Source organism: Xenopus laevis, chromosome 8S, assembly GCF_017654675.1.
Source record: "Xenopus laevis strain J_2021 chromosome 8S, Xenopus_laevis_v10.1, whole genome shotgun sequence".
Taxonomy (NCBI): domain Eukaryota; kingdom Metazoa; phylum Chordata; class Amphibia; order Anura; family Pipidae; genus Xenopus; species Xenopus laevis.
Genome location: NC_054386.1, coordinates 98,463,568 through 98,476,533, shown reverse-complemented (window position 1 = coordinate 98,476,533; position 12,966 = coordinate 98,463,568). Strand labels below are relative to the sequence as shown.

General features: G+C 42.1%; 1 long non-coding RNA gene across 1 annotated transcript in view; it reads right to left on the bottom strand.

Annotated features, from left to right (window-relative positions):
- Nucleotides 1-91: 91 nt before the first annotated feature.
- The window catches only part of LOC108700365, a 72,534-nt gene continuing 59,659 nt past the window's right edge, over nucleotides 92-12,966 (bottom strand). The window contains exon 4 of the long non-coding RNA XR_005963766.1: nucleotides 92-168. This is a non-coding gene — a long non-coding RNA (uncharacterized LOC108700365). The remainder of the gene's footprint in view (nucleotides 169-12,966) is intronic.

Below are 12,966 nucleotides of genomic sequence, written 5' to 3'. Positions count from 1 at the left end.
CCAAACCGACCCAGAAATAAACTGAAGAACTTGCAGTGCCGGTCGTTGGTATCTATAGTCGGAACAGGCAGTGGCAGGAAAATATTTTGGTGCCTTTATTCCAGTTGCTGGTGCTGCTGTTAACCCTTGTGGAGCAAGCTCAGGTCCTGCTGGGGTATCACGGGGTGTCTGTGAAAAACAAACGTATTCGTTTTATTAACGATGCCACTCACATATAAAATGCTGACAGTTGGGATGAAAGCGCTGATTGACTGCAGTAACGATTCTCAGATGTACAGCAGGGGGAACACAAAGATAAGGACTGAGAAATAATAAAGTGATAAACCTGAAGATGTTCACTGGTTGCCAGGGTCAGTGACCCCGACGACCTAACAATATTTTCAGCTACAGGCCAGACCAAGGCAAGTAAGTTATAAGGCGGCTCCAGTCAGGAATACTGAATACATTCCCCTGCGCCAATGGAGAAAACAGCGATATCTACACGGGACGTGCTGCACTCTAAACTAATACCGAGTATCTGTGCCCTGACAAGGCCGTTCCATGATAATCGCTGCTGTGATTCATGGAGATGCTATAATTAGCCCCAATCTGTCCTTCATAGATACCAACTGTGCTGATTGTCTCCCCGTCAGCTTTATTCATTAAAATATTCAGGATATTACAAAATAAGTGATGTGTATGTAAGTTATAGGAACCTTCTCCCCCAGTTATTAGTCTACCTGGCTCCCCGGGAGATGGACTCGCCCCAACTTTACCTGATTACACCCACAACATGCCCATTAGCCCTGAACCCTGTGAATCAGATCATTCCATCCATGCTCAGAAATAGGGGTAGACTGGAGAGACAAGTGCCCCGGGGGAAGTTGGGGAGAATGGAGAGGAGCAGGGGGAGCTTGGGGGAACGGAGCAACAGTGATGGGGGCTGCCTAGGAAAGATCGCTGTTAAACGGGTGGTTCGCTTTTAAAAATTAAAAAACAATTGCAAAATTGTCTCAGAATATCGCTCTCTACATCATACTAAAAGTTAAAGGGATCCTGTGGTCGGAAAATATGGGTTTTTTCAAAACGCATCAGTTAATAGTGCTGCTCCAGCAGAATTCTGCACTGAAATCCATTTCTCAAAAGAGCAAACAGATTTTTTTTTATATTCAATTTTGAAATCTGACATGGGGCTAGACATATTGTCAATTTCCCAGCTGCCCCCAGTCATGTGACTTGTGCCTGCACTTTAGGAGAGAACTGCTTTCTGGCAGGCTGCTGTTTTTCCTTCTCAATGTAACTGAATGTGTCTCAGTGGGACCTGGATTTTACTATTGAGTGTTGTTCTTAGATCTACCAGGCAGCAGTTATCTTGTGTTAGGGAGCTGTTATCTGGTTACCTTCCCATTGTTCTTTTGTTTGGCTGCTGGGGGGTAAAAGGGAGGGGGGTGATATCACTCCAACTTCAGTACAGCAGTAAAGAGTGATTGAAGTTTATCAGAGCACAAGTCACATGACCAGGGGCAGCTGGGAAATTGACAATATGTCTAGCCCCATGTCAGATTTCAAAATTGAATATAAAAAAATCTGTTTGCTCTTTTGAGAAATGGATTTCAGTGCAGAATTCTGCTGGAGCAGCACTATTAACTGATTCATTTTGAAAAAAAAAAATCCCATGACAGTATCCCTTTAATTTAAAGGTGAGCAATCTTTTTAAGGGATGAGTAAACCTTTAAAGTAAATTAAAAATTGATGAGAATGCTATTCTAAGCACTTTTGTAATTTACATTCATTATTTATTCTTTTTTCATTCCAAGATATTAAGGGATACATGTACTGTTAATATGAATGAATTTTGTTACAACAGCGCCACCTGCTGGTCAGTTTCCCACCAGTCTGACCACCAAGTAGTCAAGGAAGTTGTCAGGAGAAAGAAAGAGGCTGCTCTGATGTTCTTCTGCTTAGGAAAATAATAAAAAACCTTTCTCAAATCTTTCCTAAGCAGAAGAACATCAGAGCAGCCTCTTTCTCTCTCCTGACAACTTCCTTGACTACTTGGTGGTCAGACTGGTGGGAAACTGACCAGCAAGTCGCGCTGTTGTAACAAAATTCATTCATATTAACAGTACATGTTAGTACAACAGTACAAGTGGAGTGTGAGGTCGGCCCGGCCTGCACATCACTAGTGGCAGCTGCACATTTGTAACTATTTAAGATAAGCAAAGAAACAAATTAAAATGAAAGCATAAAGGGCAAATCACCTTCATTAGCAAAACTGTAATAACACATAAAACCCACAGAAATGTGTTCAAACTTTAATAGCCTGCCAAATTTTGTAAAATGAACATGGTAATTAGGGGCATGGCCACAAAATGGGCATGGCCAAAACATTTTTGCGGCAAATATTTTTGTTTCTCTTTCTAATTCATTTAGATGCATGGCTGCACATAAATCAGTTCAGTCTGCAGCATGTATGCTAATTAGCCATGCAGGCTGTGGTTTCCATATGTGTTCGGGTTTAAAGGGGCGAGGTGGCAACACTAGCTGCCTTACCCTATTATCCCTATTGTTTTACTTCCCCTTTAAATAAGACTTTGAACATGAGACAGAATACATTTCTTTTATTTTCATTTGCCCCTTTCTTGAGAAAACATGGAATTATAAGATGGGACGCTTCTTTATCCCCCATTAATTACTGAAAAAATCAATGGGAAAAAAAGAATAAATTCGTTTTTTTTTGTGCTCCCCTCCTTATTTGTAGCTTGGCTCCATTTCTATAAGAGAGAAGGATGCAGTCGTCACGGCGACAGGAAAATTGCGCCTTTTGTTATCATAATGGGAATAACAGAGATTTTCTGACGGGAAAATTATTTAAAAAAAAAATGAAGAACAACAACGATAGTTTGTTAACCCATTGCATGCCACTAAATAGAACATGCCTTCAGTTTAAAGGGGAACTTTATTATTAAAAATAACTTTTTTTACCCCCTAAACTTAAAGGATAAGTAGATCTTTAAAATAAGTCAATGTAAAATTGATGAGAGTGCTATTATAAGCACTTTTGTAATGTACATTCATTATTTTGTCTTTATTCCAAGATATTAAGGGATACATGTACTGTTAATATGAATGAATTTTGTTACAACAGCGCCACCTGCTGGTCAGTTTCCCACCAGTCTGACCACCAAGTAGTCAAGGAAGTTGTCAGGAGAGAGAAAGAGGCTGCTCTGATGTTCTTCTGCTTAGGAAAATAATTAGAAACCTTTCTGAAATCTTTCCTAAGCAGAAGAACATGAGCCTCTTTCTTTCTCCTGACAACTTCCTTGACTACTTGGTGGTCAGACTGGTGGGAAACTGACCAGCAGGTGGCGCTGTTGTAACAAAATTCATTCATATTAACAGTACATGTATCTCTTAATATCTTGGAATAAAAACAAAATAACTAATGAATGTAAATTAAAGTGCTTAGAATAGTACTCTCATCGATTTTACATTCACTTGTTTTAAAGGTTTTCTTATCCTTTAAATCATCTCTAATAGACATTCATTACTCCTTAGTCTGCTGGTTATAAAATCCTGTGTAAATGTAATTCCTATTGAAAGCAAAATCTGCCTGTCGCTTTACGTTCTCTGGTTCTGACTCCTGAAACAAAGTAGCGGAACAGGCGCGTGTGTGAAGCAGCCGACTTCTCCAGCCTGGTGTTAAATGAAGTCAAAACAGTTAATGGCAAAATGGGAAAGAGTCGCATCTCACACAGCGACAACATGAGACATAACAGCCAATAATTCCTCCCACCCTCATCTGATTCTAATTCCAGAGCCAGAGAATTCTGGTGCAAGAAAAAGAGTAGGAGTGATGTAAAGAGGAAGAAGGAAAGAGAAACTACATGGGGGGGCAAGTGTGGGCTGCAGGGAAGTATAAATGTATATACTGCAGCCTTGTGCCTTTATATGGTCACAGAACAACCCCTCAGTGACTTCTAATATCCTTATCATTTACAGTAGGGGGTACATTATCCCTTATAATACATGAGTGATACTCAGAGTTCCCTGTATAACTCAGCCTGCAGCCTTGTGCCTTTATATGGTCACAGAACAACTCCTCAGTGACTTCTAATATCCTTATCATTTACAGTAGGGGGTACATTATCCCTTATAATACATGAGTGATACTCAGAGTTCCCTGTATAACTCAGCCTGCAGCCTTGTGTCTTTATATGGTCACAGAACAACCCCTCAGTGACTTCTAATATCCTTATCATTTACAGTAGGGGGTACATTATCCCTTATAATACATGAGTGATACTCAGAGTTCCCTGTATAACTCAGCCTGCAGCCTTGTGTCTTTATATGGTCACAGAACAACCCCTCAGTGACTTCTAATATCCTTATCATTTACAGTAGGGGGTACATTATCCCTTATAATACATGAGTGATACTCAGAGTTCCCTGTATAACTCAGCCTGCAGCCTTGTGTCTTTATATGGTCACAGAACAACCCCTCAGTGACTTCTAATATCCTTATCATTTACAGTAGGGGGTACATTATCCCTTATAATACATGAGTGATACTCAGAGTTCCCTGTATAACTCAGCCTGCAGCCTTGTGCCTTTATATGGTCACAGAACAACCCCTCAGTGACTTCTAATATCCTTATCATTTACAGTAGGGGGTACATTATCCCTTATAATACATGAGTGATACTCAGAGTTCCCTGTATAACTCATCCTGCAGCCTTGTGCCTTTATATGGTCACAGATCAACCCCTCAGTGACTTCTAATATCCTTATCATTTACAGTAGGGGGTACATTATCCCTTATAATACATGAGTGATACTCAGAGTTCCCTGTATAACTCAGCCTGCAGCCTTGTGCCTTTATATGGTCACAGAACAATCCCTCAGTGACTTCTAATATCCTTATCATTTACAGTAGGGGGTACATTATCCCTTATAATACATGAGTGATACTCAGAGTTCTCTGTATAACTCAGCCTGCAGCCTTGTGCCTTTATATGGTCACAGAACAACCCCTCAGTGACTTCTAATATCCTTATCATTTACAGTAGGGGGTACATTATCCCTTATAATACATGAGTGATACTCAGAGTTCCCTGTATAACTCAGCCTGCAGCCTTGTGTCTTTATATGGTCACAGAACAACCCCTCAGTGACTTCTAATATCCTTATCATTTACAGTAGGGGGTACATTATCCCTTATAATACATGAGTGATACTCAGAGTTCCCTGTATAACTCAGCCTGCAGCCTTGTGCCTTTATATGGTCACAGAACAACCCCTCAGTGACTTCTAATATCCTTATCATTTACAGTTGGGGGTACATTTTTCCTTATAATACATGAGTGATACTCAGAGTTCCCTGTATAACTCAGCCTGCAGCCTTGTGTCTTTATATGGTCACAGAACAACCCCTCAGTGACTTCTAATATCCTTATCATTTACAGTAGGGGGTACATTATCCCTTATAATACATGAGTAATACTCAGAATTCCCTGTATAACTCAGCCTGCAGCCTTGTGCCTTTATATGGTCACAGAACAACCCCTCAGTGACTTCTAATATCCTTATCATTTACAGTAGGGGGTACATTATCCCTTATAATACATGAGTGATACTCAGAGTTCCCTGTATAACTCAGCCTGCAGCCTTGTGCCTTTATATGGTCACAGAACCCCCCAGTGACTATAGTATCGGGGGAACAATATGCCTATGTATATATACTGTATGTAGAAGCAGTAGGAGAACAGACCATACTCTGCACTGGGGGGCAGATACCTGGTATTTGTGAGCAGCTCACACCCCCTGCTCCCCGGCAAAGCGTTTAATAACTGTCCCCAGTCCAGCAGACCCTACTGAGCAAATAAATACATATATTCTGTGTGATGGGAGGAATGGGACGCACATTAAAAGGATTTTAGTACAAAAGCTTTGCTGAATCATTTGGGAGCCTTTTTGTGATTGAGAACAAAGGGCCAAAAAAAAAAACCCCCAACCCGATAGTTTTCTCCATCTCCTGGCGACGCGTTTCCAATCTGTCCTCTCAGGCTGGGGCCCCGCACTATTTCCTATGTGGGCAGAGAATGAAACAAGGAGACATGAAAAAGTAATGGGCTTTCAGTTCCTATTTGCAGGGTCTGAAGATTCTTCTGTGGCGGCTGTTTCATGTGGAGCCAATAGATGTGAGAGCGGAGGAGCCGGGGCCCTCGCCAATGTTTATGTCCAGGGTCCAGTGTTTATCATATCAAGGGGATACATTATAAAGGATCAGCCACACAAACACACAGGGAATATTTGCCATTAATCTAAGGAAGGACTGGGTGATATTCATCCCCAAATCGTCTCCAGGCCAGTTGGTACATAGTAAAAGCTTAGGCGAGGTTACAAAAGGGGTATTTAATCATTGGCTCATGATAAAGTACCCCATTATTGCATGAAACTAGTGAGACTTTTGCTGTTTGGTTGCTTTTTCTTTGAATAAACATTTTTTAACTGCACCAGATTTATTGAAAGGCCACCCAGACCTAGTGTGGCAGGATTTTAGGGGTGGCATGCTGCCCAACCGCACCCACATTGGTTCAGAAACACCGGGGATCAGGGTTGCCAGGTTTGCAGTTTTCCTTGGAAACCAGCAAAAGTTTTTTTCTTGCCCTAATGTGGCCAAGCCTGCATCTCCCAATGCATGTTGGTTAATGTAGTTTTTGCTTAACAATTTGCCAACTGTTAATGTTTAATGTAAGACTACAATACCCAGCATGCAATGGGACTGACTTGTGTAGAAGTTGGGAGTTGCCAGATTTTGGGCTGTGTACCCCAGTCTCCTATCCCTCTTAAGCATTCTCACATTTTCCGGTGACTTTCCTCAATTATAGACAATTTTGGGGCAAAAATCTTTTGGCCACCAAAAGTCTAGAGGTTGACCTGATTTACAAATATTTATTGAAATTGTATATGAATTAGGACCTTACAGGGCCCCTATACATCCTGGGCCCCCTCTGTAGTTACGCCCCTGGTGACGGGCGAATCAGTCCTATTTTGCTTCATGGAAAAATTAGCAAAACTGTGAAAAATGCGTATTTTCACATATATTAATTTCTTTTTTTAGACTTTTTTTTCACTGCACATATTGTGCTATTTTTGGCCTATTTTTGAAGTGCCTACTGGCTAGTTTTGGGCTGGTTTAGTAACTGGCTGGTTTTGATTAGACCTGGCAACTCTGCTATGGATGCACAGGAGATATAATAGTTTTTTTAACTTCCCATGCTTCAATCCCCATTGCTCCAGTCCTGATGTAGAAGATTTGCAGGAATAAAGGGGAGGGGATGGGTGTGACGAATGGCTGTAAACTTGGAGGCACCGGCTCAGGGGCGTGTTTATATTAAGGTACCCGAGGGCCTTTGCATAGGGAGGCAGATTTTGGGGGTGGCCCTCTGATGCCTATAAATGTTTAATTTACATAATAAGAAAAAATGTGCCCAGCCTCTTCCACGGATTGTGACGTCGGACATGTCACGTGACATCATTTCCGTGATGTTTGTGCATGTGACATCATGGCCATGATGCACTGATGTCACACGCGCTTCATAGTGAGCGTGTTTAGGTCCGGCGCCTAGGGCAGTATCAGACCTTAGTACAGTCCTGCACCTGCTATGTAAATCTGGTCCTGAACTGCACCAAATGTAGGTCTACTAACCAGTGTGGAACCCACTGGTACAAGAGCTGCTGCCACTATATGAAATTCAGCTCCTGGAGTCTTTCATCCTGCTGACTACGCCAACTGTGCCCTGTTAGCTGGAATTTCAGCAGGGAAACGTTAGTTTGACAGTAGGTTCTGATTGGTTGTAAACTACTCCTTTACACCCTGACACCAAAAGAAATATATTTCCTATCCCATTGCACATGACATTCTCTTCATTGGCTTCAACCCCTTAAAGTAGGTGACAGTCAGTGGTCGGGGGTAGGGATACAAACTGCCTCCCTAATGCTTTGCATGGAGACACTTGAACATTTACATTGGGATCAGTGGCTGCGCTAAACCTCCCCGCATGACCCTCCCTGTGCTCCCTAAATCCTCCTGTCCAAAATAAACACGGGATGGCAGCTATTTATATGGAAATTGCACGTATCTCAGGAGAAGTCAGAAAGCTATTTAGAAAGGATTAAGGGACAGCAGAAAATGATAAATATGTAAAACTAAAGTATGCACAATATTTTCAAAGGTCATTGGAATAACTATATAATCGCTGCTCACAGAGGATTTTGGGAAATTCGGTATGGCAGCAGCCCAGTCGTCCACTTCCTCCTGGAACTGTATTGACAGTAATCAGATGCAGTGGTATTTATCTCCAGATTAATCTATGGAATAGAGATGTACTAATCCCTGCCATGAATTTATGAGAAGTGCAGGGAAATCATTTTATTACCATTATTATTCCAATTGCCGACGAGAGACGACGGGCAGAAAATTCTCATTGTAATGTATCTTTCTGATGTGAGGGCTAAGTGGCACGATATTAAGCCTGCCGACTGGCATCTGTAATAAAAAGAAGGGATTCAATTTGCAGTGAGGGATTTATTGGTTAAGAGACAATGAAATGCACAATCTCCAGGGGCTGATCTGTTTCCCCCCCAAATGAATAATTCAGGCAGTTGTTGAACCGGTGCCAACCGCTGGCTGGGGACTCTGGAATACAATTGTGTGTGGGTAAATGGGGGGCAGGTAGGCAGGGTTCCCATGACAATTCCCTCTGCCCAAGTCCAGTCCACCCCCCAGACAGGACTCTCATTGGCTTTTTCACCTTCCTTGGCTTAACTCCCATAGACACAGGGGGTGCAAATGCACCAGGGCCCAGGAATGATGGGCGGTGCACTCTTGGCAGGTGTCTCATTACACAGGGAGGTGCAGTTGCACATTTTACACCTAGGCCCATGGGTTTTTAGTGTGCTGTTTCAGGGTATGTGGTGGCAGAGCTGGGTAAAAAGGTAAGGGGGCGATGGCAAGACCCTCTATCTCTTATAATAGCCTACCCCCTACCATTGCTCCCTAGGCACATGCTTTTTCTGCATACCCCTCCTTCCGGCTGGTGGTGAAAGGATTAGTAAACCTTTAAATCAAGTGAATGTAAAATTGATGAGAGTGCTATTCTAAGCACTTTTGTCCTTTACATTCATTATTTATTTTCTTTTGATTCCAAGATATTAAGGGATACATGTACTGCTAATATGAATGAATTTTGTTACAACAGCACCACCTGCTGGTCAGTTTCCCACCAGTCTGACCACCAAGTAGTCAAGGAAGTTGTCAGGAGAAAGAAAGAGGCTGTTCTGATGTTCTTCTGCTTAGGAAAGATTTGCGAGAGGTTTCTAATTTTTTTCCTAAGCAGAAGAACATCAGAGCAGACTCTTCCTTCTGACAACTTCCTTGACTACTTGGTGGTCAGACTGGTGGGAAACTGACCAGCAGGTGGCGCTGTTGTAACAAAATTCATTCATATTAACAGCACATGTATCCCTTAATATCTTGGAATAAAAAATAAATAATGAATGTACATTACAAAAGTGCTTAGTATTGCACTCTCATCAATTTTACATTCACTTAATGGTTTACTTATGCTTTAACCAATCAGGTTGCAAGTAAAGCTGGTTCAATTAAAGACAAGGGCATAATTATACAGAAAGCAGAGTCTGTAACTGCCCAAAAGCTACAGTGGACCTGGGGGTCAGCAGGTTTAGATTGGAAGTGGGTCCACTTAATTAGATGCACACGAGTCTCTACTCTTGGAGTTGTGGCTGAAAATAGATGGAGGGATCCGTCTGACCTTATACATTCAATTCTTCAAGTTTCCATCTAACAAAGGACAAATATTTACTGTTTCCATGACATAATAACACCGTATAAATAGTGACATTTCCTCTCCTTATTCATAGCCCCAGTGTTTCCGTATTGATTTATCACTAAACACATCCATATGGGGCATTTCTTAATATATGCTCAAGTGCGGAGAGTAATTAGCTGTGAGTCAATAATGGCCAGCAATTATCTTCTGTTTCCAGCAGTCGGGGGTATTTATGAGGTCAGAGTTACCGTGTTTCTTACCCTAGTGCCCCCTTTAAGCAAAAGGCAAATTGGCATTACAGAGACTGTATATACTATACAGGTATTGGATTCGTTATCTGGAAACCCATTATCCAGAAAGCCCTGCATTATGGAAAGGCCATCTATCATAGACTCCATTTTATCCAAATAATTCACATTTTTAAAAATGATTTCCTTTTTTTCTGTAATAATAAAACTAGGGATGCACTGAATCCATGATTCGGTTCGGGATTTGGGCAGGACTCTGCCTTTTTTAGCAAGAAGTCCAAAATCCAAATCCTAATTTGCATATTTAAATTAGGGGCAGGAAGGGAAATCACGTGACTTTTCCTCATCAAACAAGGAAGTAAAAATTTGTTTTCCTTTCCCTTCAGATTCGGTTTTGGTATTCAGCCGAATCTTTCACAAAGGATTCAGGGATTCTGTCGAATCTTAAATAGTGGATTCGGTGCATCCCTAAATAAAACAATACCTTGTACTGTACTTGTTTTATTTAATATTTACATAATTTTCTAGTAGACTTAAGGTATGAACATCTAAATTACAGAAAGATCCATTACGCGGAAACCCCAGTTCCCGAGCATTCTGGATAACAGGTCCCATACCTGTATGTATATATATATATATATATATTTTCCAGGACCCACCATTAGTTCTCAGACTCTCATATTTATCAGCTCTTTCAGCTCTGCTGGAACAAATCAGTCCAATGTGGAAAGTAAATCACTAAATGAGAAATCCACCCAAAAAAGACATACGTGTGCCCTATTATATGTGTGGTCTCATATAAAGGCAACGGCAACGTACATTGATTTGGCATTTCATAGAATGGCAGGAGGGATTTACCCATACTCCCTTAACTCCTGGGAGCAATTATCTCTGAATCGATAATAAGAGTTATCAGTAATTATCCAACGGGCTTCAGTAGTGGGGGGGAGGCTTTGCCAAAACCGAATTAAGTTAGAAATTTTGTATTTTTTTCTGACTGTTCAGTGCAGGAGGTCAAAGAGAAAGTCGGGATATTTCAGCAACAATCCAGGTCTGCGGGTTGAGCTATCATAATCGGGACTGTCCTGCGAAAAACGGGACAGTTGGGAGGTATGAATAAAGCCATGAAATGTTATCAGACGGGGAAGCAGTTTGGCTCCCTCCCCAAGTCCCAATAGAGCAATGTCTGTTTGTATAGAAAGAAGGTGCATCAGATGGCCAAAAAAACAGCATAAGTATCTCCTGTACTAAGCACAATTCAGCAGGAACAGTCCCTAAGTTTGCTCATAGTCTGTACAGAGAGATCCCATAAAACTATGGCAGAATAGGTATTCCCTGTACTAAGCACAATTCAGCAGGAACAGTCCCTAAGTTTGCTCATAGTCTGTACAGAGAGATCCCATAAAACTATGGCAGCATAGGTATTCCCCTGTACTAAGCACAATTCAGCAGGAACAGTCCCTAAATTTGCTCATAGTCTGTACAGAGAGATCCCATAAAACTATGGCAACATAGGTATTCCTCTGTACTAAGCACAATTCAGCAGGAACAGTCCCTAAGTTTGCTCATAGTCTGTACAGAGAGATCCCATAAAACTATGGCAGCATAGGTATTCCCTGTACTAAGCACAATTCAGCAGGAACAGTCCCCTAAGTTTGCTCATAGTCTGTACAGAGAGATCCCATAAAACTATGGCAGCATAGGTATTCCCCTGTACTAAGCACAATTCAGCAGGAACAGTCCCCTAAGTTTGCTCATAGTCTGTACAGAGAGATCCCATAAAACTATGGCAGCATAGGTATTCCCTGTACTAAGCACAATTCAGCAGGAACAGCCCCTAAGTTTGTTTATAGTCTGTACAGAGAAATATCTAACTGCTGACCTTTTAATGACCAATTATAGGACTATTATATGATGGCACATTACATTTAAGTAAGGTACCTGCCAACACTTGTTTCCATGCTCCCAGGCCTCTAGCAACCATATAAAGTAAGGGTAAAATTGTGCAATGGTGTGAATAAAATCTGTCACTTTCATTGTAACATTTTAAACAACCTCATAATAGTTCCTGGCAGTCTGTTGTTTACACCAGGGCCGGCTAAGCTGCAAAGCTACTGAGTTTAATGACGGAATTGAAGTCACTTGTGCCTAGAGGGAGGCAGAAAAACCTAATTATCCCATTCAATTCCAGCCGCCTGCCCTAATGAGGCTGATACAGTGCTTCATCAATACTTGCTGCCTGCTCCCAGAATCCCCTGTAGCACCCTGGGTGGGCACATGCGCCCTACAAACCTCTTGGTGCTCACTGTACTGGCCCCAATGTGCCCAAGGGGATACCTGGGATAAAGCAGCAACATGGAGGAGAACTCTGCCTGTCTGGGAGGTAAGTGATTAAAGTCACTGTGCCAAACCTATAAGCACCCTCCCCCTGTGAACTGGTGTTTAGTTCTCCTTTAAAGCAAGTGCATCATCCTACAGAGATTTGATTGATACAGGCTCTTACCTTCAAGCTGCCCAGTCTTCAGCAGAGAACTAGTGATGTGTTGGTCGGGCTGATACCCACGGGACTCAAAAGTTTACCCTCTGGTCGGGCGGGTTTGGCTCGACCTCGCTCCCCATTTGCGGGTCGTGGGCTGGTCTGGGTCGAGCTCTTCTGACTGCTCTCCCCACCCGCTACCTTACACTGCCGGCTTCCGGTCTTATAGACTCGAGCCTGCTCACCCCGACAGTGAAGTGATGTCATCATCGGGGCGGGTCTATAAAAGGAAGGCGGAAGTCGGGCGGGCGCAGGGAGGTCAGGAAAACCCGACCCGCACATCCTTTCTAGGGATGCATCGAATCCAGGATTCGGTTTGGGATTTGGGGAGAATTCGGCCTTTTACAGC